Source organism: Mustela erminea, chromosome 1 (genome assembly GCF_009829155.1).
Source record: "Mustela erminea isolate mMusErm1 chromosome 1, mMusErm1.Pri, whole genome shotgun sequence".
Lineage (NCBI taxonomy): Eukaryota > Metazoa > Chordata > Mammalia > Carnivora > Mustelidae > Mustela > Mustela erminea.
The window spans coordinates 42,725,829-42,749,796 of NC_045614.1; the positions used below are offsets into that span (position 1 = coordinate 42,725,829).

General features: G+C 39.7%; 1 protein-coding gene across 12 annotated transcripts in view; it reads left to right on the plus strand.

The window, feature by feature from the left end:
* The first annotated feature begins 15,889 nt into the window (after nt 1-15,889).
* Nucleotides 15,890-23,968, plus strand: part of CHL1 (cell adhesion molecule L1 like) — a 215,213-nt gene continuing 207,134 nt past the window's right edge. For 3 of the 12 annotated variants that reach the window (XM_032325314.1, XM_032325372.1, XM_032325401.1), the window contains exon 1: nt 15,890-16,161. The gene's annotated coding sequence lies outside the window, so the exon portion shown is untranslated. Of the gene's footprint in view, nt 16,196-16,464; nt 16,540-16,980; nt 17,250-17,337; nt 17,628-23,968 lie in introns of those variants that run through there. The other 9 variants (XM_032325287.1, XM_032325341.1, XM_032325298.1 and 6 more) reach the window with 5 other exon arrangements.

The following is a 23,968-nucleotide window of genomic DNA, read 5'->3' on the forward strand; positions in this document are numbered from 1 at the left end:
CCACCCAGGCGCCCCACAAATTTCAGCCTTATACTCAGCTAACGGTATATAGGCAGTGAGTCTACCTGACTGCCCAACAGTAGCATCAAAATGGGTTTTGCTGTGCTTTAATTTACCTGGGCAAAGCTCATGGAGTATGACCTGTACAGTAATAAGAACAAAGATACTGTTTGAAAAGTGGCCTCCATAGAAAAGATAATGACTTGAATTGGTTATGAAAGTAAAGAGAAGGTGACAGGCCCAAGGCAGGATGGAATATAGCTAGAAGATGCTATATTTGATTTCTGTTTCTTTGGTGTGTCTTAGAGGAAGGCTATTTATTTTTTATTTTTATTTTAGATTTTGTTTATTTATTTGTCAGAGAGGGAGAAGGTGAGCAAGCACATAAGCAGGGGTGGGCAGCAGACAGGGGGAGAAGCAGGACCCTGGAATCGTGATCTGAGCTAAAGGCATACGCTTAACTGACTGAGGCACCCGGGCATCCCAGGGCTATTCTTTTTTGATTTCGCTATTTCTTCAGTCTCAAAGACTCTCATATTCACCCTTGTTTTCAGCTATCATCTCCAGTTTGTCCACCTCTATTGGCCTATCTCTTTCATACTGCAATTGCCATCTGGGGGTATTGCTGTTTCTTCCAGTACATTTTTCAGATCTGCCAGATTGTATACTGAAGCGTGTGAATCAGATGCAGGTTCCAGTCCCTAATCTTTCACTCTCTAGCCATATGCCTCAGCATTTCACTTTGCCTCCTAGAGGCCTGGCTTTTTCATTCTTAAATTGCGAATAATCACATATCTAACACAGGGTTTTCGTTTTTGTTTTGTTTTCTGCGTAGATTCAATGATTTAAACTATATAGACTACTAAATTCACTGTTTGGTACCTGGTAAGAGCTTAAAAATTGTTGAATAACATTTTAATCTCCATCAATAACTCCATCCATAATGCAATATGATTTCTAAAACCATAGTTCTCCCAAAATTTCACCAAAGTCAATAATTACCTTTTTTTGGAGGGGGTGATCCTAAAGCCTTTTATTTATTTGATATTGTTAAACATCATTTACCTCACATACTTTTCTGCTGTAAAGTTCATGACTTGTACTTTTTTGTTTATCTCTTACTTTTTGATACTTTACTCTTCATATCATTTGATATTTTCCTCCTCTGACTCCTAAAATGTGATGGTAGATGTCTCTTATTCCTGTCCCTTGTTTCCCGACATTCATAACCTTAAGGATCCTTTCATAGCAGCAACTCTCCATAACCCCCAGAACAATCTAAAATAAAATCCTTCATTTCAGTATTTTAAAATCTCACATTTGCAACTTTGTGAATATCTGATATTTTCATGAGCATATCTCTGCCGTATCACAGCATGTCCAAACCCATGACATGGTCTAGAACTTGACTCGTGATTTCACTTGTCGCCATTGCTTCACATTTTAAGTCATTTTCTACTCTCTTGCTGCTTCTTCTCTCATATTTACTCAGTTCTCAAAATCCTGCCCTTCTTTCAAAGTATGCTCTCTTCCCTGTCTCCTTTAGAAAAATCTCAGCTCTTGGGCGCCTGGGTGGCTCAGTGGTTAAGCTGCTGCCTTCGGCTCAGGTCATGATCTCAGGGTCCTGGGATCGAGCCCCGCATCGGGCTCTCTGCTCAGCAGGGAGCCTGCTTCCTCCTCTCTCTCTGCCTGCCTCTCTACCTGCTTGTGATCTCTCTCTGTCAAATAAATAAATAAATAATCTTTAAAAAAAAAAAAAAAAAAAAAAAAAAGAAAAATCTCAGCTCTTATCCCTGAATTCATTTGTGCCCTCAGTGTCTCTCCATTTCTTCTTCCATCTGTCTATCCATGCATTTATTCAACAATCATGGAGGCCCTACTATGGCACCAAGTAGTTTTTGGTCTTTGCTCTGAGGCATACACAAAATGCCAGTCCCCTTCCCAGCTTTTTAGAATGTATGCTCTCTTGGGGGACACTAGGACAATAATCATGTGTATATACAATGGAATCAAACTGTCTTATGCTAAAATCTTGAATCCATCACTTCCTGTAACTTTAGACAATTTACTCAATCTATGACTCGTTTTCTCATGTGTAAAATGTGAATAATACTAGTACCTACCTGATAGATGCTTTGTGAGTATAAATAAAGTAGTGGTACATGCAAGCCTTAAAATTGTGCAAAACATATAATAAACCTTTAATAAATGTTAGCTTTTGTTATTGTCACTATTGTTATTAACAAAAACTGAAAGGAAAATTGCTGCAACAAGGCTTCACATGTTTAGAGCCAAGATGAGTCATCGAGGGTTATAGTGATTCAGGGAAATTGGACTGAGTCATCTAGAGTTAGAATGATTCAGGGAAACTAGGCTTTTCCAGAGCCAGGCTATTGAATACCCCAATGCAAACAAAACTTCATGTTTTTGAGTGTTGCTGGTAAGACTGAATATGGTAGGTAATGACCTCTAATAATAAGCTAAAACATGTGCAGTTCCTCCTGTTCACAATGTGGAGACTTTTTAGCTTTCTGGGGGAAAAAAAAAAAAAAGTAAGATGAAGTACTCAGTGTTCTATTTATATTTTTTAAAGATTTTATTTATTTATTTGACAGAGATCACAAGTGAGCAGAGAGAGAGGAGGAAGCAGGCCCCCTGCTAAGCAGAGAGCCTGATGCGGGGCTCGATCCCAGGACCCTGGGATCATGACTGAGCTGAAGGCAGAGGTTTTAACCCACTGAGCCACCCAGGCGTCCCTCAGTGTTTTATTTTATTTATTTTTTTGAATCAGTGTTTTAAAACAACTTGAAGTATTATAATTATATTCTTATTTTATTCCTGTATCCGTGTCTAACCTGACCTCTATGAAGGCCAATTATATAATTTTTCCCATTTATATATTGCATTGTCCCAAGTGGAGTAAGAATGAACTATGTCTTATTTCAGGGTTCTTATTTTTGGTATATAATAAGTATTCAGCAAATAGTTGATCATTTCATTGAAATACAGCTTTCCTGATCAAAGCAAATAATTTAGAAATTTCTAGATCATTTTATGAAGATATATTCATGTTGTCACTGTATTCTACAGAAAACATTCTGTGCCATTAAATCAAGGCTAATTTAAAATGCATGTGCTGTTTTGTCACAAGACAACAAGACTATAGATATCAGCCAAGTCATCTCTACTACTGTAAAATTAAAGTACAAAATCAACTGATTAAGATTTTGAGATACGGTCTTCGTGATGATTAAGACCTTGATTATTCTCCTGAATTCTGCTTATATATGAATATCACAACTCTGCTTTCCATTGTGAGAATAAATCATTTAATTTAAATGAAAATATCTTATTTGGCTCTACTCGGATGGTTTTGCTGTTTTGATCAAATATGTTTATAAAGGCCATGGAGGTATTTAAAATTGTTTACCTCTCAGAATAAATATTTGTTTCACAACTTGGCTAGCTACTAAGCCAAGTCCACGTTTGCACTAGCCGTTATGAAACGGCTATTTGCAAGAATTGGACTATAACTGCCTTGATGCCTGAGAAACAACAAATCAGCCTTGGGGGTTGCATTTTATGGGTATGAGTTGTATGTGCCAGTAATAGGAAAGATCCCTTTGTCTTTGAAAGCTTGGCATTGGCCGGGCAGAGTGGTGAGGATCCCGCCTGTGCTTTCCTCAGAGCAGGACATTGCACTTTCATTTTCTGAGTATCCTGCAAGCAGTACTGTTATCAGAACTACACTTGAGATGGAAGCGATCCCTATTATGGCCTATACTGAAAATCTCCTCTGGATTCCACTCTGGTAAAATTAGGCTGTTATGAAGGCATTGAATCATTCCAACTTAAGCTATAGAAAGGAAGTTTTGGGGGCACCTGGGTGGCTCAATGGGTTAAAGCCTCTGCTTTTGGCTCGGGTCGTGATCCCAGAGTCCTGGGATCGAGCCCCACATCTGGTTCTCTGCTTAGTGGGGAGCCTGCTTCCCCCTCTCTCTGCCTGCCTCTTTGCCTACTTGTGATCTCTCTGTCAAATAAATAAATCTTAAAAAAAAAAAGAAAGGGAGTTTTGCTTCCTTATGGTATTCAAGATGGTCTTTGCTATTCTCAACCTTACTGCTTTCATCACTGAGGACATTTTAAAGCACACTAAAGTTCCATTTATTCCAAATAGTGGAAAATTAATTATACTGGTTCTAGGAGAGGTGCCATGTTTCATGTTTATCACATGCAGATTCTGTATGTATATACATATGTATGTGTGTGTGGAATGATGATTCACATGGCATTACAGGCTAGCCCTTTCTCCTAAGGTAATTTATGTGAACAGTGATAACAGTAATGCAGTTTCATCTAATTCTTCACTTGCAGGGCCCAGGAAATGCTTGTAAACTCTGAGGTTCACAAAAGTCATCTGGTTATCAATTGCATGTGTGTGTATATTTTTCAGTTCCCTTTCAAACTCTGAATGATCTTTTTAAGTTTACCACTTTGACCCCAGAATACCACAGATTTTTATTGACAGGGCTATTTATTTCTCAGGGAATAAGAAATAAAGGTATAAAAATTTGTTTTCTGGATGAAGCCTTCTTTAGTATGCATTATGCATTTGTTTTTCCTTTTCTCTCTCTCTACATTACATCTGTATATTTAGGGAAGCAATGCTAGCTCATGTTTTAGTCTTGTTATTTTTCTGACCTTATTATGCATTTTTCTTACTTTAGTATGCACCATAGTTTAACAACACTTTCTGTATCCTTTTATTGAAGTTCAGTCTCTTGGGAATCAAGAGGAAAAACAAAGTCATCCATCTTCAACAAATACACAAGATTACACCTACCAACAGTAGTAAGTACAAAATTGGTGATGCTCTCCATAAGTAGAATTCCATTTAACTACCAATTCCCAAGGAAGCCAATGGTATGAACAAAACCACAGTCACTATTTCAGAGAACATATTGCTTTTTCCTTCTTTGAGATAATTCTAACAAAAGACTGTTTCACCTTACATCTTAGATCACATGATGGTGAGAAAACTCTATAACTTAAAGGATAGGAGTTTATTACGGTAAGTATAAAATAGAACAAACAGTTGGGCTTCTACAGCCTTTTACAGGAAAACCTCTTCTGACCCTTCTATAAACAATCCCTTTGGTAAAGTCCCCATTTTATGTTGGTTTGCTCTGTCATCTGTGTAGAGTTATAGCTTGAATAAATTCTTCTTGAGGGTTTGAAGGTTGGCATGGGAATGCCTTTCTTTTCTAGATCTTATAATGGATGTGTGCAATTCGTCAAGTGTGGAACATATGCCTTGCTTTATTCACAAACTTTTAGAGAACTTAATTGCCAGCTATCACCTTCAAAAGCTGGCACCAGATTCTGATATTTAAATCAGTTGAGGAAAAATTAGTCAGGAAGCCTTTGCATTTTATTCCTAGTAAATACATTAATTTATTATCAAAATGAAATTTATTTAAAGAGCATTTAAAATTTTTCACTGCTTATTATCTTGCTTCATTAAATATCTTGGTGAAGCTTTAGACTTTCACTGTGTCTAAATTTTGGAGTGGGTGTGTGAATTAAAGACCAAACAAGGCTGCCAGATAATAGCAGTTTATAAAAACTTTAATTGCATTTTATTTGTGTAATATTTAATGGAAAATTGTTTTTTGTATGTACATTAAATTTGTGGTATTTTTGCGTATGTTGAAAAGCATACCATCTTCCAAATGTTTACTTCATAAAGAAAAAAGTTTAGGACTACAAAACAAACTCACTTTTATTTATTCGGTCTTATTCTCTCTTTTAACTGTACTGTTGACACTTGTCAACACCTTGAAAACTCACTAAAATGCATTGTGCATTCTGTTTTTGCAATTTCTGGTTATTAGATGGTTATGAAAAATTAAAAATATCATCTTTTTCCTGTTCATGATGTTCTGCTGCATAAAAGAACAGATATGATATTGGATGAAATACTATAAGAAAAACCATTTCTTGCTTCATAGTAATTGTTTCTGGGGCTCATGTAATCATTAGTCTCATTTTGAGAATCAAAAATGAGCTGTCCTCAAATGTATTTTTCATTGAATAAAGCAAAGAAAAACATGTTTGATGTACGAGAGTTATTGTTAATTACCTTGTATGTGAGATATTTATCAGTTAATCAGTCCTAGCTGTTTTCACCAAAAACACTTTTCCTCTGGGCGTGCATAATAGAAAAACCATATTACGTTGGGCAGAGAGTTGTTTTGTACTTCCTCTTAAGCAATTCATTCAAATTTAGATAAATTTTAAATTCTTTTATTATTAAGTGGACTAGCTATATTTATTCCACTTTGTTTTCAGATGCAAATGGTTAACTATTCTGTATTCTAATCAGTAAAGAGCCCGGTGACTAAATCATAATTTAATGATCTCTTCCTAGAGAGATAATGATGCAAAATTTAGATCTGAAAAGAGGATTCTCATTTTTATCTAATTGGGCTGATCCTTTTGCAAAATCTCTGCAGGCTTCTGTAGTTGTGCTAATAATAAAACACTGGATGAAACTGACATAATGAAAGATGCTATATTTTATTCAGGAAATATAGATTATTAAAGCATATCTTCATATGTGAGATGACATTTTTTGTGCATGTGGTAATGTTCATTTTCTATTGAATTAGGGGAATTGTCAGTTTTACTGGATGCAAGTGCTAGGCCTTTTGGGTTTAAACAGTCTTACATACTCTGAGTAAATGGAAAGAAAAAATAATTTTTTATATTTACCCACTTATTTCCCATTTCTAGTGCTCTTTATTTCTTTCTAAAGATCTGAGTTTCATCTGGTATCATTCCCCTCGGCTTTAAGAACTACTTTTAGCATTTCTTGTAGTGCAGCTCTGACAGCAATAACCCTCTTTAGTTTCTTTCATCTGGAATTATGCTTATTTTGCCTTCGTACTTGAGGAGTATTTTCACTGTACCCGGAATTCTAGGTTGATTTCTTTTCTTCTTGCAGCACTTTAAACGTGCTATTCGCCTGTATGTAATGTGCTGCTTTTATGTGCCCTCTGTCTTCTTTTCAGGTTTTCCTTTTATCTTTGACTTTTTAACAGCTTGGCTGTTGTTCACCTGGGTGGAGCTCACTTTATATTTATCCCGCTGAATATTTGCTGAGATCGTCAAATCTGTAAGTTTCCGGCTTTCCCCACATTTGGTAAATTTTCTGGCACTATGTCTTCAAATACATATTTTTATGTCTCATCTTTCTCTTCTACTGAGACACCAATTACATAGATATTAAGTATTTTGAGTCTGTTTTCATTTTTCTGCCTCTCTTTCTCTCATGCTGGAAACTGTATATTGATCTAGCTTCAAATCCACTGACTCTTCTCTGCCATCTCTAAACTGCTATTAAGCAAATTGAAATTAAAAAAAAATATTTTTGATTTTCTATTTTTTTCAAATCTAGAATTTCTATTTGGTTCTTTTTTTTTTCAGAGATTCTATTTCTCTGCTTTGGTTTCCTAATTTTGTATTCATCATGATAATATTTTATTTCCATGAGCATAATTATAATTGTGCTTTAAATTCCTTATCTATTATGTCCAATGCAATATTTTATCATATGTTGAGCCATCTCAGATTGTTTTCTTGGTATTGTAGAGATTCTGGATTCTGTTATGTTCTCCAAATAATATCAATTTTTATTTTTCTTAGCAGGCAGTAAATGTAGCTAAGGTCAGACTATAGTCTCCTTTGTAGTGGAAGGTTGACATCTCAATTCAGTTCTTTTGGAACCTCGGCATCGTTGTTTGGAAACTGTCCTATTAATACATATTTCAGAGGATAGCTGAAGATTGAGCATCATTAAAACAGAGACTGAGGGGCTCCCTCTCCCTGGCTCTCTCCTCCATGGGATTCCCCTTCTTATTTTTCAGTTGGTCTGGTTGTACAAAATCTGTTCTCTGTTTCTTCAAGACTATTAAGTCTGCAACTTTTCTTTCCCTGTTTTACCCACTTAGCATGGATAGACTGGGTTCTGTCCTTCAACTTCAAGTTGTAAATCAGGAAATTCATCCAGTGTTGTTTCCCTCTTTAAGTATCTACCCTCTCCAGTATCTGCCTGTTTGGGGTCACTACACAGTGCTTTCAGGTATTATATTTTATATTTTGTCTATACTTTATAGTTTTGACCTGCAGGAGGGTTAATTCTGAATGTAACCATTACTAGAAGTCTATAACTTTACACTGTAAAGAATTACAAATCCTTATGCTTGTTAACTTCACTTTTTTTCTTAACATTTTTAAATTTTTTTATTAACATATAATGTATTATTAGCCCCAGGGGTGCAGGTCTGTGAATCGCCAGGGTTATACACTTTATAGCACTCACCATAGCACTTATTAACTTCTTTATGTCTTCTTCAGATAACTGTTTCAGAATATTTTAGGGACCCTGGAATATTTCAGATTTTAATCATTAAATTCCCTCTTTTAATCATATTTGAGACATTAAAATCTGCTTAATTTTAAGAAACTTTTAAGATGGCTTCTATGTGCAACATAAGAAATTTTGCAAATGTGTTTCGTATTTATATTTGCGTGGATATACTGAGCTATAGGAAACAGAAGATGAGCTGATAAATTTGGCCTGCCTAAAGGAAACTATATATGGGCATATAAGTGTTATGTAAAACTCGTGCCTGGTGACATCCCTTAAATGTTTTATTATGAGCTGCCAAAAAAACTATTTGAGTGAGATCCAGGTTGAAAAAGGCGGTGGCAGCTGGGTCCTGGGTTTCTGGGCTACTAGGTCCATCTGGGACATAGCTGGGGTGCCCCGCGTCAAGTGGCCTCCACGCAAGGGGTGCTCCCTTGGCACGTGGAAGGCCCTCACCTACTTCCTAGTGCTACCTGATGCGGGAGTGAATATGTTGAACATCTTGAAGTCACACTACAGAGAGTAAGAGAAACCCAAGTTCATTGCCTACCCCATCTCTGCATCAGGTTCAAGCCCTTTCCCTGGGGAGATGGTAATCATACTCTCTTCTGTAACTCTCAATGTGAATCCACTTCCACTGGCTATGAAGATGAAGAAAAAGAACCTGGACCTAACTCCCCAGTGGGGACCACAGCAGGAGTTTGGACCGTGACGCTGCACACAGACCAGAAAAGTACGTGGCACCTTAAGCTCTCCTTCCTTACTTAAATCAAATGATGACCAGTATACTGATCTTCTACTCCTTTGGTATGGCAGGAGATGGCTTAAATAAATTAGATTGGTCCATGGGAAATAATAAACAAAAACAAACCAAAAACACCAAATAACTACCTGAGTGAGGAACTGGCAGAAGATAGAGGAACTAATGCCTATAAGATATGGCAAATAGTTCTTGTCAATACAAACAGGAGGTTCAGACCCCTTGCTATGGGTTTATTATACTGTGGTATGGAGTTTAAATGTCTGATTAGATTTGTCGTGTTTATCATATTCTGAAAGACAACATAAAAAATGATTGTAAAAAGTACTAATAATAAAAAAATAGATTGGTAAGTCTCATTTAACCCCTGAAAGACAATAAATTCAATGCAATGCCTGTAAACAATTGATTTTGCGAAAGAGGGTTTTACCTCCATGTTGACCTTAGTCTACTTTCTAACAGATTAAGTTCTTTGCAGCTAATCTTTTAAACTCAGGCAAAGGGCCTGGTGGGGAAAGTATCCCACGATGGGAACCAAAACCACCCCTCAAGTACCCCTCAAGGTCTGCCTTGAGCAAGACCCCACATGATTGACCCTGAGACGATGATTGACCTGACCTTTACTGCTCACCTGCAAGTACCCACTGATCTTCGTCCTATAGTTTTCTTATAGAAACCTAGAAGTATTTTCAGCACTTTGGAGGCAGTCTTGGGGACATTGCTCCACTGTCTTCCTGGTGTTGGCCTTGCTAAAATAATCCCTTTCTTGTTTCACCACCACTCATTTCTCTGCCTTTGGATTTTGTCAGTGGTGAGTGAACGAACCTGGTTTGGGATGTCCAGAACCAGGTGCTCTTGCCCCCTTGGGCCCCAGTTACATCTGGGTTTGATGTTAATATAGCATATCACATATTAGTGATTTGTGATTTAAATGCATGTCTGCTAATTAATTTATTTTATAGGGAAATGTCAACTGAAAGCATGAATTATGACCCCTAAGCATTGCGTGGAAAGGAAAAATTGTTCCATGGCTCTTTTTAAAACTGCTAAAAATATGTCCCCAAAGAATGCACCATCATATTGTAATTAAAAAAAAAAAAGTCCCTATGCAAGAACCTAAGAACCTAGAACTTAAGTCTAGACTTATACCGCACTTTAAGAACGCAAGGATGGCAAATATCCAGCATGTGAGGATCATTTCTTGTGTAATATCACTGATAGACATCATTAATAATCACTTCGTCTTTTCCAGCTGAACTCAGATAGAGGGTTGGAATCCTTTGGACATAGTATTTCAAAGAGTCACTACCAATCAGATGGGTTATCTCATGAAAGAAAGACATTTTGTCATGCACATCTCTTTTACTAAGGAGCCTATCCAAAGGGAATAATCTTACCTAGGAATCTATTGTGAATAGAGATGATATTGGGGGCACCTCACTGACTCATTCAGCTAAGCTGCCAACTCTTGATTTCGGCTCAGGTCATGATCTTAGGGTCCCAGGATTGAGCGTGGGGTTGGGCTCTGTGCTCAGTGAGGAGTCTGTTTCAGTATTCTCACTCTCCCTCTGTCCTTCCCCTGACTTATAAGCTTGCTCTCTGTCTCTCTCTGAAATAAATAAATCTTTAAAAATTATTTTGATGTCAGGAAACATGAAACTAACTTAAACTATTTTGCTTTAATATTTTTTCACTCACCTAGCCACATGGTCAAGATGTATTTCAGTTTCAGCTTTTAATAAACAAGAAGTTTTCATCTATTTGGAGACCTAAGTCTTCAAGTAAATGTCAAGTATCTGTCTTTTCTTTTCCCTGCGGTGGTTTTCTTCTCAGGCATGCTTTGTCTGAGTGGGGATAAGCAGCCACCTTCCCCTACCTTACATCATGCCTCCCGAGCAATCCTATATTTTTTCCCTCATGGTTCAAGCACACATCCCAGGTAGGTCTTCCATGAGCTCCTTTTTAGTCTGTTGCTTTTCATTGTTCTAATAGATAGAGGGATGGGAAATAAGGATTCTATACCTGTGTCACATTTCCAGACCAGTGGTAGATCGGAAGTATTGGCATCAGCCTCAACTCAGTCACATCAACCTAGGAGATGTCATTTTCTAGGATTGGTTACTGGCAAGCAAAAAACAATGGATACCTACTGTACCATCCATTCTTATTTTTCTTGACTATTCTGAAATGACAGAGGTTATAACTGTATTAATTAGGGGAAAGGCTAAATAGTTACAATAAAGAGACCTCAAAAGACACTGTCTCAAAGAATAGGCAAGTTCAGTTTTTCATGGTAGTATGTGGGCTCTAATTCCTAGAATCATGCAGGACTCAGGATAACGGGGGTTCTTTTGTCATCTTCCTATGAATATTTCACTGTTGTAGGCTAGCTAGAAGGAAAAAGAAGGTGAATCTATATTACCTTTAAGAAGATGAGCTGGTAGTTGCCAATAGTGTTTCTTCTTGTGTCCTTTTGGCAAGAACCTAGCCATGGGGAAAAACTTGGTCATAAGGGTGTGTGTGAAATGTATCCTTTAGGTAGGCGGCTATGTGGCCAGGAAGGAGGAAAAAAGAAAGATTGTGGGGTGAGGGGTCATTCAGGGAGAGAAGCAACCAGCAGCCTGCCGCAGGGACCTACTGGGTCTCTTCCTGTTCTGTAACAAGTTTCCTTTATTCTGAGAATGGGAAAACCAATTTCCAAAATCAACTGGACAAAATAGACAGAAGAAAATATCAACTGAGACCTTTATTTTGACTATTTGTTTCTGTAAAGATCAGCCCTTTTTCTCCTGGTATCATTCACCATTTCACTATTCAGCATTTATCTTGTTTGCTGTAGCAAAACTGGAATACATAGAATTATCTTTCAAGATGACAGTAGTCTTTCATATTCTAAAATCATACAAGAATAATTATTGACGGGGCGCCTGGGTGGCTCAGTGGGTTAAAGCCTCTGCCTTCGGCTCAGGTCATGATCCCGGGGTCCTGGGATCGAGCCCCGCGTCGGGCTGTCTGCTCCGCGGAGAGCCTGCTTCCTCCTCTCTCTCTCTCTCTGCCTGCCTCTCTGCCTACTTGTGATCTCTGTCAAATAAATAAATAAAATCTTACAAAAAAAAAAAAGAATAATTATTGACAAGATTAAGAATATATTTAGAATTCAGAATATATGTATATTTAGAATTTAGAATATGTGTGTGTGTGTGTGTGTATAATTCTAGACCACTAACTTGTACAATCTTGAGAAAATTTCTGAACCTTGCCCTCCTCAAGTATAAAAGGAAGCTATAGGAGAATATGTAAGAGGTAAATTCCAGATTGAAAAGATTTTGTATTATGTTGGATATAGAGAGATTTAAATGAAATTTCCATCCTCCAAAACTATGAAGACTTTTCCCAATAAATGAATTCGTACTATAAACCTCAGGCATTTGAGATAAGACTTCACCACAGAAGACTTTGGAGCATACTGACCAGTAGGAGAGAAAGGTAGTTATAACGGGCATTTGAGCATTTCTGATTGGAGGACAAGAAATCTTTCTGACTTTTACAAGTAATCAACAAATGCCTTAAAGCATGAGATTAGATAACACTTAGCACGATTATAGCTACATAAGTATAATGTTGTTAATGGCCGTAAAATTACTTAGCCCTTAAAAATCCAGTGAAAATTTCTGGTTCCATGACCTCCTAAGGCTGAATCATTTGTATTAAAGATTCATGACATAAAGTACAAGATGTTACCTTTTTATTTTCTCCAGAATGATTGCCCTTTGATTTTTCATACATGGCCTTTTGTTCTTGTGTTAAAGGAGTATCAATACTGTCAGTTTAACTCTGCAGAATTAATATGATCTTTAGCTTTCTTAATAGCTAAGCTGAACATAGCTGCTTTGTACTTCCAAGGTTGCCTTTGAGGACCTACTCTTCAGTGGAACATCCTGCCTTCCTTTAGGACAGTAGTTGGCCAGGAAATCCCTGTGGATCTGTGACTATTCAGAACTGCTAGACTGAAATGCCATTTTGAAAACTACAGCTCTTCCGCTAAACAGTTTTTCTAGGAACATTGCCATATCACTAGCTACTCGGCTTTGCCAAAAGTCAATACTCCTCCAATGGTCCTGGCTCTGGGAATGATACCAAATGATGGTTCAAGCTGGGGATAGGCAGTAAATCAGCAGTAAAAGCCGAAAAATACCCCGGCTCTTAATACCTTTTCTCTTTTTTCCAGATGACTGGCCTATCTCTCTCACCTTCTGCTTCTATTCATGAAAGACCTCCTTTCTCCCCTTGATAGTCGTATTTTTATTTTTGCCTGGCCTTTCTCAATGATGAGAGATAAATTCACACCTTTCAAAGCTAATGCAACCAAATTTCCATGTGACTTGAAAGAAATGTAGTCTTTCTTTAGCACTCACGTGCAATTGTGTGATGCCTGATAGATTAGGATTGTTTGTTGAACAAAGTGTCAGACAGGAGGATGGGAGCCAAGAGAGGGTTTCAAAGCAGCAGCAGAAGGTAGCTTCACCGAATTTCCACTCCGGTTGAAGGCTGCCTTCTGGTCTCGGTTCCAGCCTTTCTGGAATCTGAAGCAGTGAGCTGTTTTAAATTCTTTGGGTCAGGAAAGCCTACATTTGTGGCCTGTCTTTGGAAATGTATTAAAACAAAAACAAAACCAAAAACCTATCCCTGGAGATAACATCTAGGAGGTATTTTTTGGATGTGGAAATTTAAGTCTTCTGCTTCTATTTTGCATTTCTTTAAAAAGACTTATTTAGCTGGCTAACAGTCTTTCTTTCAAATACTTTTTTCCTTTCTTGATGAATCATTTGTCTCCCTCTTCCCTTTCTCTTTCCTTTCTTCTTTTTTTCCTTATGCGCTTTTCCCTTTCTCCCTCATTTCAAATTTATTTGCCTGGGGTAGAGCATATTGTCTCTATACAAACTTAATGGCTGCCCCTAGTTAGCTCTGGGCTTACTATTGGGCTGTTAGTTCCTCATTTATATTCAGTGTCAGAGATGCAGAAGTCATTTCCCTTTCAAGAAAACTCATATTTAAGAACTGACCCTCATCTCTTTGTTTCAGCTATTATGTCTTGGTATTCTTTAATATGTTTTTGGATATTTGACTTAAGAAAGAAGCAGCTAGCCTTGTCTATTGTGCTTTCCACTGTACCCTAGTATCTTGAACAATGACTGATAAATATTAGGATCTCTCTCCCTCTCTCTTTCTATATATCTTTTCATAATGATCCTAATGTCAAACAAATCATAGAGAAAAGAAGAGCTGTATATTGAAGAGTATTCTGTTGGTCTGGCCAGGACTGAGGTTTGACTCTTTTGGTCAGAGAATGTTTATCCAGAAATGTGGTCAACTTCTGAGTTCAACTCAGCTTTGTGTCTCCTTGACCATTGAAATGTTTTCTTGTATTTTTCCTGTTGGAATTTCATTCAATATTCTATCCTTGTTTCTACTTTAGAAAATATGCCATGTGAATAATGATGCCTCGGGCAAAGAAATTACTCTAGTAGTACAATTTAAACTCAGGGCAAATCCTGCCCTCACTTGCATTTGCAATTTGCAATGCAGTCAGTAAGAATCGGGCCCACACATGAACTGACAGAATTGGGACTCCAAGGTTAGCAATTATTAAAGTTTAAAAGTCCATTAATTCATTTTCAAAATATTTTATTTAGTTGTTTCTGAGGCAGAATTCTGAACTGCCTTCCCTCTAGTTGCTACTGTAGTAGTCTCCAACTCTGAGGGGAGCTCATAGCTCTAAATGTCCTCATTGTTCAATGTACAAGATGAGAACAAAACCAGACTGTAAAGTCAATCTTACTGCCTTAGTGGAGTAAAAATTAGAAGTCAATGATTCTCTTACCACCAAAGAGAACTTAAATTCAGCAGAATTTTTTAAGTCGTATTGTGTGAAAAATTTGGAAAATGTGATCATTAAGTGAAAAAAAAAATGAACGGGGTATATAAATAACTTATTCTGCAAAAGCCTGTAACTTTCCCATATTATTTTGGAATCCTAAAATGAAATTTACATGTTTTGGTGGAATTGACAAGATATCAGAAATGGCCTTTTGCAGCGGAAATAAGCACACAGGGCTTTCTTCTATCTTATAATAGTGAATTAATGTAGAATAAATGAGAAAAACTTCACGGAACAATGTGGTAAAATTAGACTGTAAGTATTAAGACAAAAAATTTAAAAATGGCTAACAGCGAAAGGTGTCCATATTTATTATGTATGTAATCATTTGTTAGCTTATTGTAGTAGCATCTTTTGTAAATTAAATAACAAGCCTCATCACACCCATAAACAAGGAAGGAAAGCAAAGAGAATATTTTTAATAGGTACATGGCACCACACCCTTCTAACGTGCAGCAATGAAGGAAAACCAGACCGGCGACCCGTGTGTGGAATATGTACTGAGTGTAATCATCGGGAGGAGGAGGGTTTTGGGGGTTTTTTTTGTGTGTGTGTTTGTTTTTTGTTTTTGTTTGTTTGTTTCTGCAGCTGAAAGGGACAGCGATCCTACCTCTTTTGACCATAGATGTTGAATATGACGAGGGAAGTTTTGGCTTCGTCCTTTCCTTTCTCCATGAGATAAGAGTCTTAAAAGCCTGTAGCTCTCCCGATCCTAAAGGAGTGTGCAAAGGGAGGGAAAATAAGCGGCGTGGGTGAGGGGTGGCGGAGCAGAACCCAGCACGAGCGGGGAGGCGCTAGCCAGCCTCTGCCCGGAGGGCGTGGATCCCCGCGCAAGCCAGAACAGGTCGGGCGTTCTCGCGGCCACCGCCAGCGGCGGGAGGGGTAGGGCGGGATCTCAGCCGGCAGACCCGCGTGTGGATCAGCTGCAAGCGGCCGGCAGTAAACTCCCTTGGTTCCGCCCGGAGCTTCTGGACATCGCACGTCCCTCTCCCGCAGCAAGTCAGCTAGAGGGAGAAGTTTCCCTGGAGGAAGGTACGGAACAGATCCAAAGCCAAAGACGGCTCAGGTGTGTCTGGGTGGGGGTTAATTCGCATCTGTTTTGCTAGCCCTACGGCTTCCCCCAGTTCTAGGGGTAGCCAACTCTTTGGGCGTGATGGACGAGCGGATTAAGGGTTTGCTGCTGGGAGGGGTCAGCTCACTGTGGATAGGAAATGGTGCGCATTCAGGGCTCCATCCTTGCCTAAAGTGGGGTGGTCCCGGGTCCCTCAGCCCAAACCCGGGAAGAGACGCCCCCTTTCCCAGCCCCGCCCCCTGGTGGCTGAGTCTGGATTCAAGCAGCTCCGTTTCGGCCGGGTAGGCTGAACCCGCTACACGAATCCTCCAGCTCCCACTTTCTCCGCGTGGTTACGGGTAGGTTAACCTATGTCTTTTCTCCAGCAACCACCCCCCGGCCCCGCGCCCCCTGACCCTCTGGCGAGCATTCCAAACCCTCCTGGAGATGGCAGCCCTCTCTCCAGTAGGGGGTCTGAGGTCTACCTGGGTTTGGGGTCAGTCCTGGTGGCTCTCCTCCCTGCCCCTGACCATCTTTTGGGTCGTAGGGCTATATTCTTTCCCGCACCCCACCCCGCCCCTATCTTGCTCCCATTCTCAGGGGAGGATTCCAGGTACTGGTTGGGGTTCGGTATACGCTGCCGCCTTGAAAACGGAAATCTGTAGACAGCAGGTTGTGGGGGGCGGGGGGACGGCAAGAAAACGGGGAGGTTTAGGAGTTGCACCGTGGGGGCTAGAGGCCAGGCCGGGGGCGTGGTTGCCATGGCTCCTTGGTAGCTGAGCTGGGGGAGCTAGAGATGCCAGTCACGGATGGTCCCTTCTTCTTTGTGCCTCTCTCTCCCTTTTTTTTTTTTTTTTTTTTTTGAGTGAGAGTGTGCGTGGGGAGGGAGAAAGTGATTAATTTGGAGAGCAGGGATTGGAGCCTGGAGGCTGGGAGGCTGGGGAACGCCGGCCCCTTGATTCCCACTCCTCTTGCACGCCGGGTGAGCAGCACTTTCTCAGTCAGGGCAGGGCTGAGGAATTCCTGCGAAAACCGAAGGGCCGAAGAAGCCGCTGTCGCGCGGGCCCAGGTACCCACGCCCGGAACCGCGCCTTGGGGCGAGCGCGGGGTGGGTGGTCCGTCTGTCAGCTAGGAAGGCGGGCAGGGGAGGGGGTGGACGGCGAGCGGCGGAGGGCAGGTGTCTAGTGGCACAGCAGGGCGGCGCGACGGGGAGTGGAGCCCCGCGGCTCAGCCCTATGCTAGGGGCGCTGGGGTTCGGCCCCGCCCTTGCAAGCCTCGGAGGAGCCCCCGGACCCGGCAAGTGGCCCCCTGGGCACGCGCGTGCGCGACGGCGCGCTCTCTGGAACGCCCGTGGTGGCTGTGGGGGGCATGTGCGCGTGCGCGCGGGAGGTGGGCAACTGGTGAGCCACCTGGGCTCGCTCGAGGCAGAGTCTCTCGAGGCTCCCAGGTGGGTTTCATTTGCAGCTCCGGCGTCTCCGTGATGTGTGATTTTGGGCAGGCCGTTTAACTACTCCGTGCCTCGGTTTCCCCTTTTTAATAATAGCGGTAATATCATACCTTGCTTATTAGGTTTTTTCGGGACTGGAATGAGATAATCCAAGAAGGCAGTTTAGTTTCGTGTTTATGCTTAATAAACACCCTAATTTACTTATGGTTGCTGATGGCGTTACTGTTATTATTAACTAATCCTCAATTTAATTAGATACGGTGCATTCTCATTTCTTCGCATCTTTATATAAGGCAAAATACTATGTTTTCGAATTTTGAAGAATATCAGTGGATATTAAATATTACTGCCCCGTACAACTCCTACATAGCACTGGATTGCAGCAGATTGGAAGATATAAACTGACCAACTGCTGGACATGTTGGCTTGTCAGTACATGGATGGAGAGAGAAGCTTAGAAAGCTATTTGGGAAAACTTAGTGATGGGCGGGGGGGAGAGTTTATTCTGCAGCTTTGTGCGTGAGACTCTATTTCCTCTTTCACAGGCTGATGTTCCAGTTAGGTTTGTTTTAATTTCAGTCTCTTGTGAGGAACCACCCTATGGCTTTCATAATTGAACTTGGTTGTAGAGTCTAGTGTATAACCCAGGTTTCCATTTTATGGCCTTAAGTGCTGTGGTGTATTTACCTCTAGTGAAGGCAGAGGATAGTGTATCATCATTCCTCCTGAGCTCCTGAATATTGTGAGGGAATAAATGGAGACAAATAGTTATTTCTTGGCAGGTGTGAGTACTGGCTATGGCAGTTCATTAAACATCTCTTTCTGGGCATGTTTTTACCCACATCACTGCAGAAGAGTAGGACTGTGATAATTAATACATGTTTTTTATATTGTTCTCTTATATTGCATCTATGCTTATGGGTCCTTTAGAGAAAAGACTGCAGGTGTTTATTGCTACCTCATGGTTTTATTATGTGCTCCAGCTTACCTGGTGATGAGCAAAACATCCATGGACCTAATTGTAATAATGACAGGATTTGATATTGCCCATAATGTATTTATTACCTTTAAATAATCCCGTTTGCTGGATTGGTTTTAAGTACAGTTTAAAAATATCATTTGCTTATTAAAATGTAGTCGTGTCTTGGTGGATCTGAAGCAAGTAAAACTGGACATATGTTCCCATCACAAAGTTCCTTAAGACTTTCACAAAAAAGACTTGACTTCAGAAAATACTTGCTGGATAAGATATAGCTTACTTTTGAAAATTTTGAAATAGGTTGTTTGACCCAAAATTGCTTTGTTGAAATAATTCGTCTGGTTCATTTTTTAAATGGAGAATTAAATAAGAGTAATGATCAAGACTGATTTATGATTCTGCTAGGTTTTGTTGTTGCTGTTTTTAATTTCATAAAGGAAAATTAAGTAATAGAGGGGGCTGGATGGCTTCAGATTTGAAGGAATGAGTGTCAGGAAGCCCTGTGAATATCAACTCAGATAGCAGAATATTGCTTTAAGTTTGACTTTTGCATGACAACACACCCTTCTTCACAGTGAGTATGTCATCTTTAAAAGGTACCTTGAGGAATTAGTGTGACAGCTTGCCTGAAATTCATGTGATCATTTACATATTGTTTCCCAGGAGCATTGGCATTAAATGTTTCATTTGTTGGAAATTATTTTGCCCTTTGATTTATCACAGCCAACAGTGCCATGGAGTCTAACACATTTTAGAAACAAAAATTTAGCTTTTCACTCTTTTGTATTATCCCCGGAAAATCTAAGCAGTAACGCACATGGAAAGCTTCAGTTAGGCCAAAGACAAAGGGTGACATAGAAAACTGTGACAGATCTGGAGGGACTGCCTCCTGAATTTGGGGAGCTAATTGACATGCAAAGGTATAAGCTAGAGGAGGAAGTTGTCTCTATACTAAGGCTGTTTTCAGTGATGTGCTGTATTATCTGATTCAATCAGTGTTGCTTGTTATTTTTTCAAACCGAGACCGAGAATACTATATTTTCAATTATGAACATTTTGATTACAGCTTCATTGTAACTAACTAATTCAGTCTGAAGAGAATGCAATTATTATGGTGATTTACATACAATATGCTAAGTTAACACAGCTAATGAGTGAAAGCATAATATTCTTTCTATTCATTCCTGGAAAAATATTGTGCTAAGCATTCTTTCAAAGAAAAGATTACATTATTCGCCAGCATTTTATGTCTACCTACAAGTAGAATTGGCATTGAGCCATTTTCTCTGCTACTGAAGTGAAATCTCTCACATTTTGGCGACCATGCCTCTCCCTCTCTTGGGGTGCGAAGGAGAAGGGAAACAGTTCCCAATTTAATTAGATATGGTGCTTTCTCCTTTCTCTACATCTTTATTGGAGGAAAGATTCTGTATTTTCTAATGTTGGAGGCTGGTTAACACCTTAAACATTACTAATTACTGCAGTTTATTGTATGTGTGTCGCAATAGTGTAGTTAGTTAATTATAGCTTTCTCATTAGCACCATGTAGAGAATAATGAATTAACACATTGCTTTGATCGAAAGAACATCTAAGTTTATCTTCTGAGAATAAAAGTGTTATTGTGTTACCGAAAGTCACTATAATTTTCCCAAGAAACAAATTGGTTGGAATTCTCTAGCACTAGGATAGGAAGCTTGATGAATGAGTTGGATTGATCACAAACAAGAGGGAGTAGAGCTGTGGTTGCCTGGCAACCTAACATTATTCTGCAATTTCTTCTGGTATATTTATCCAGTAAACTAGAAAATTCTGTTTTGTTAACGAATGTTTTTAGTCAGTGCACAAATAGACCATAACTAATTGAGATTTTATGTATTGTGGATAAAAAACGATCCTACTTACCTTCCTATTGTGTTTAGATAATAAAAACACAAAGAGAATGCATATTCTGTTTTCAGTTTTTGAAATTTTCTGTGAAAAAATGTTCTTTTCATTTTTATATTAGCTTGTACCTACCAAGAGATTACAACTTGTTTATCTCCTTGGAAATCAAATTATTAGGAATATGTTTGTGTTTATGTGCATATTTATATATAATTTTTCATTTATACAAAATTTATATGTATTTTTATACATAATTTTTCTATAAGAATCAGAGAGTTTGAACTGAGATGAATTCTTCAGAAATTGTGGTTTGCTGGTTGAACTGACAATGTAGGTAAATTTTTAAAAAGGTGTAGATATCCAATCCAAATGATGGTAATAATAAATGTATTGAATAGGGCAACTATATAAATGTACTCTCTTTAAGCAGGGTTTCTTTTCCTGGTGTTCTTAATAATTCTCCTTTCTGATGTTTAGGTGCATCTTGTTTTCCCCATAGTTGCAAAGTAGGAGCTAAGCAAAACCATCAGCTGCCCATCTTCTAATCCAACTCTTCCTAACTCCAGGGACTACAGTGTACCACTTTCCCTCTAACCTGGAATTTTAGTGTGCATGAAAATTCCCTGCTCATATATTAACATTCTTGAGGGCACACATTCTATTTTATGCATCTCATAAACCTTATATTGTTTGGCACAGTGGGAAGCAAACTGGTATACTGGCTATAGTAATCAGGCTGCCTGGGCACCACATCAGAGTCTGCTAACTCCTTGGTGTATGAGCTTGACTACGTCATTTTAATTGAACACTGATTTCTTCTATGGAGTGGAGGTTAATATCCATGCCCAGCTTGTGTGCATTATTGTGAATGCTATATGGGGCAAGTTTTATAGACAGCTTAGTAGAACTTACTAAGCACTCAAAAAATTCTGGCTTTGGGGCGCCTGGGTGGCTCAGTGGGTTGGGCCTCTGCCTTTGGCTCTGGTCAGGATCCTGGGGTCCTGGGATTGAGCTCCACATCAGGCTCTCTGCTCGGCAGTGAGCTGCTTCCCCCTCTCTCTCTGCCTGCCTCTCTGCCAACTTGTGATCTCTGTCAAATAAATAGATAAAACCTTTAAAAAGAATTCTGGCTTTTAATTATAATAATTATCCATCTATTCCATATTCAATGTATGAATGGATAAAGATAGGTGTGTGTGTGTGTATCCCTATGCATGTGAGTAAGTGTGTACCATCATCATGGCACAGTCCAATGGAAAATTCTTGATACCTATGTCAGTCATGCACACATATAGTAGTAGCGATTGTCCCATGTATTTGAAAGATCCCAAGAGTACTTACGGGTTCTCAGGTTGCACAGCAAGGAGAATCACCTGTAGATCCTTTTAAAACTATCAACCCAGGGGTACCTGGGTGGCTCAGTGGGTTAAAGCCTCTGCCTTCGGCTCAGGTCCTAGGATGGAGCCCCAAATCACCCTCTCTGCTCAACGGGGAGCCTGCTTCCCCCTCTCCCTCCCTGCCTGCCTCTCTGCCTACTTGTGTTTTCTATCTGTCAAATAAATAATTAAAATCTTTAAAAAAAAAACAAACAAACTACCAACCCAAATGAATTCCACCAGAATCCCTGGGGATCGTGACTAAGACTTGTGGATTTTTTGAAAGCTTCTGGTGAGAGTAATGTACCGGGGGAGGTGAGGACCACCAACTTAGATTGGGGTAGATGCTCTTGAAGATCATGTTGGCCTGCGGCATTGACTTGGAGTTACCTTGGTGTCATGAAACATGGTTGGAAAAGATAAAAAAAGAAAGCTTTGGCAAACCTCTGAGGTTTTTCTTACTAATCCCTTCGGTTTAAACACCATTTTATTCTCTGAAGAGCTCAAATGCACTTTTCATTTACTGTGTATTATTTCATTTCTCAGCCAAATGTCTCTGTGAAGATGGTAGGAAAGAAGTCATTATCCTGATTTTGCAGATGAATGGAGTGAGCCATACTGAAATTAAATGATTTGATTAGATTCATACATTTAGAACAGACCCAGACACCAAGATTCCTGTGACTTTCGAGTCTGAGTGTTTCTCGCTTTTGCCTTGAGATTTCAAGGGAGATAGAGAATTATTTTTTTAGGACTAAGTAGTTGTGTAAGAAAAAAGTTGTATAGATGTGAATTTCCACCTTTCTTATAATTTGCATTGCAACAAAAAGCCTAACTCCCCCCCGCCCCAAAGAAGAGGAACCATAGTCTATTTAGGATCCAAACTAATGTCCTTTGGACTGAACCTAGCCTCCGTGTGTGTTTTATTTGGCCCAAGGAGTGTTTAAGAAGTATTTCAGCCAATATTTAAAACCCAAGGCTTTCACATAAAAATCCATACTCCTGCCTTATCTTTCAAAACTTGATGTTCTCACAGTATTGAACCAGAGTGTCCGGAGAGAACCATTGGCTGGAAGTGGGTAGTGTGTACCCTTGACTGTTTTAAAGGACTTAGAGCTCTGTGTCTTCTCTGGTAAGAATTGGTCTCCTCTTGCTTTCACTTTTATTTTTTTTCCTATGTATAAGCATACCCAAAGAGGCAATTGAAGGGAGTTTCAAGAAGGAACCACATCTTTTTGGACAGGCCTGAGGGAAACTGACAAGGGCTGCTGAAGAGCCGTTATTGCCCGTCATCCAGTGGGACGGTGGACAAGAGTAGTTGCTAAGGAGGTGAGAGCAGTAGCCCTGGGAGAGGCTGCCAGCCAGGACCTGTAGAGAAACAGCCACAGCTAAGTGGCAGATGCAGATCTTTTCCTTCCTTGGAGTGGCTGAACTGACCAGGAGTCTGATGGCAGGGGAGCCTGGGAGAGGTGGTCTGTGGAGAGGGTTCCTTCCGCACAGAGTGGGATGGAAGAGGGTGGAGAATGGATTGGAATCTGGCAGGTTAATGAAGACTATCCAGCACACACCTTGAGCCGTAAAATTTATGGAACGCAGGTAATGGGGAAGGAGAAAGTCTGAATTGCCAAAAGTAGGGCAATACGGAAAATCATTAAATTTGTGTTCTGAACCATCTTCTACTTACCTTTATCATTCTCTGTCCTTTCATTGCCCTAGCTGGGCATGCTCCCATTCAGAGGTGGATTTCAGCGGCAGTCTCCAAACTTCTAAACAGTTCTATCCATTCTCCTGTATAATCTCTTTCCAAGAAGAGAGCTGAGACAGCAGAGAGACTGGTGCAAAAGGCATATTATAGCTTCTGTGGTAACAGGTTTGCATTTTTAGCAGAGGTTCTTCCCTAACTAAAGCTTTTGCTGTAAGTGGTAAATCTGATGCTAAAGATTGCAGATGTTAATGCCTGTGAAGTGGAGATACCCTCAAATAACAGTCTGACAGCTTAAAGTCACTGTGACCTGGACGTTCGAATCTCCGGAGGGTTATCCCTCTCCTTTGGCATAGTGGTATCAGGGTGGAGAGGATAAGGCAATAATCAGGCATGCAT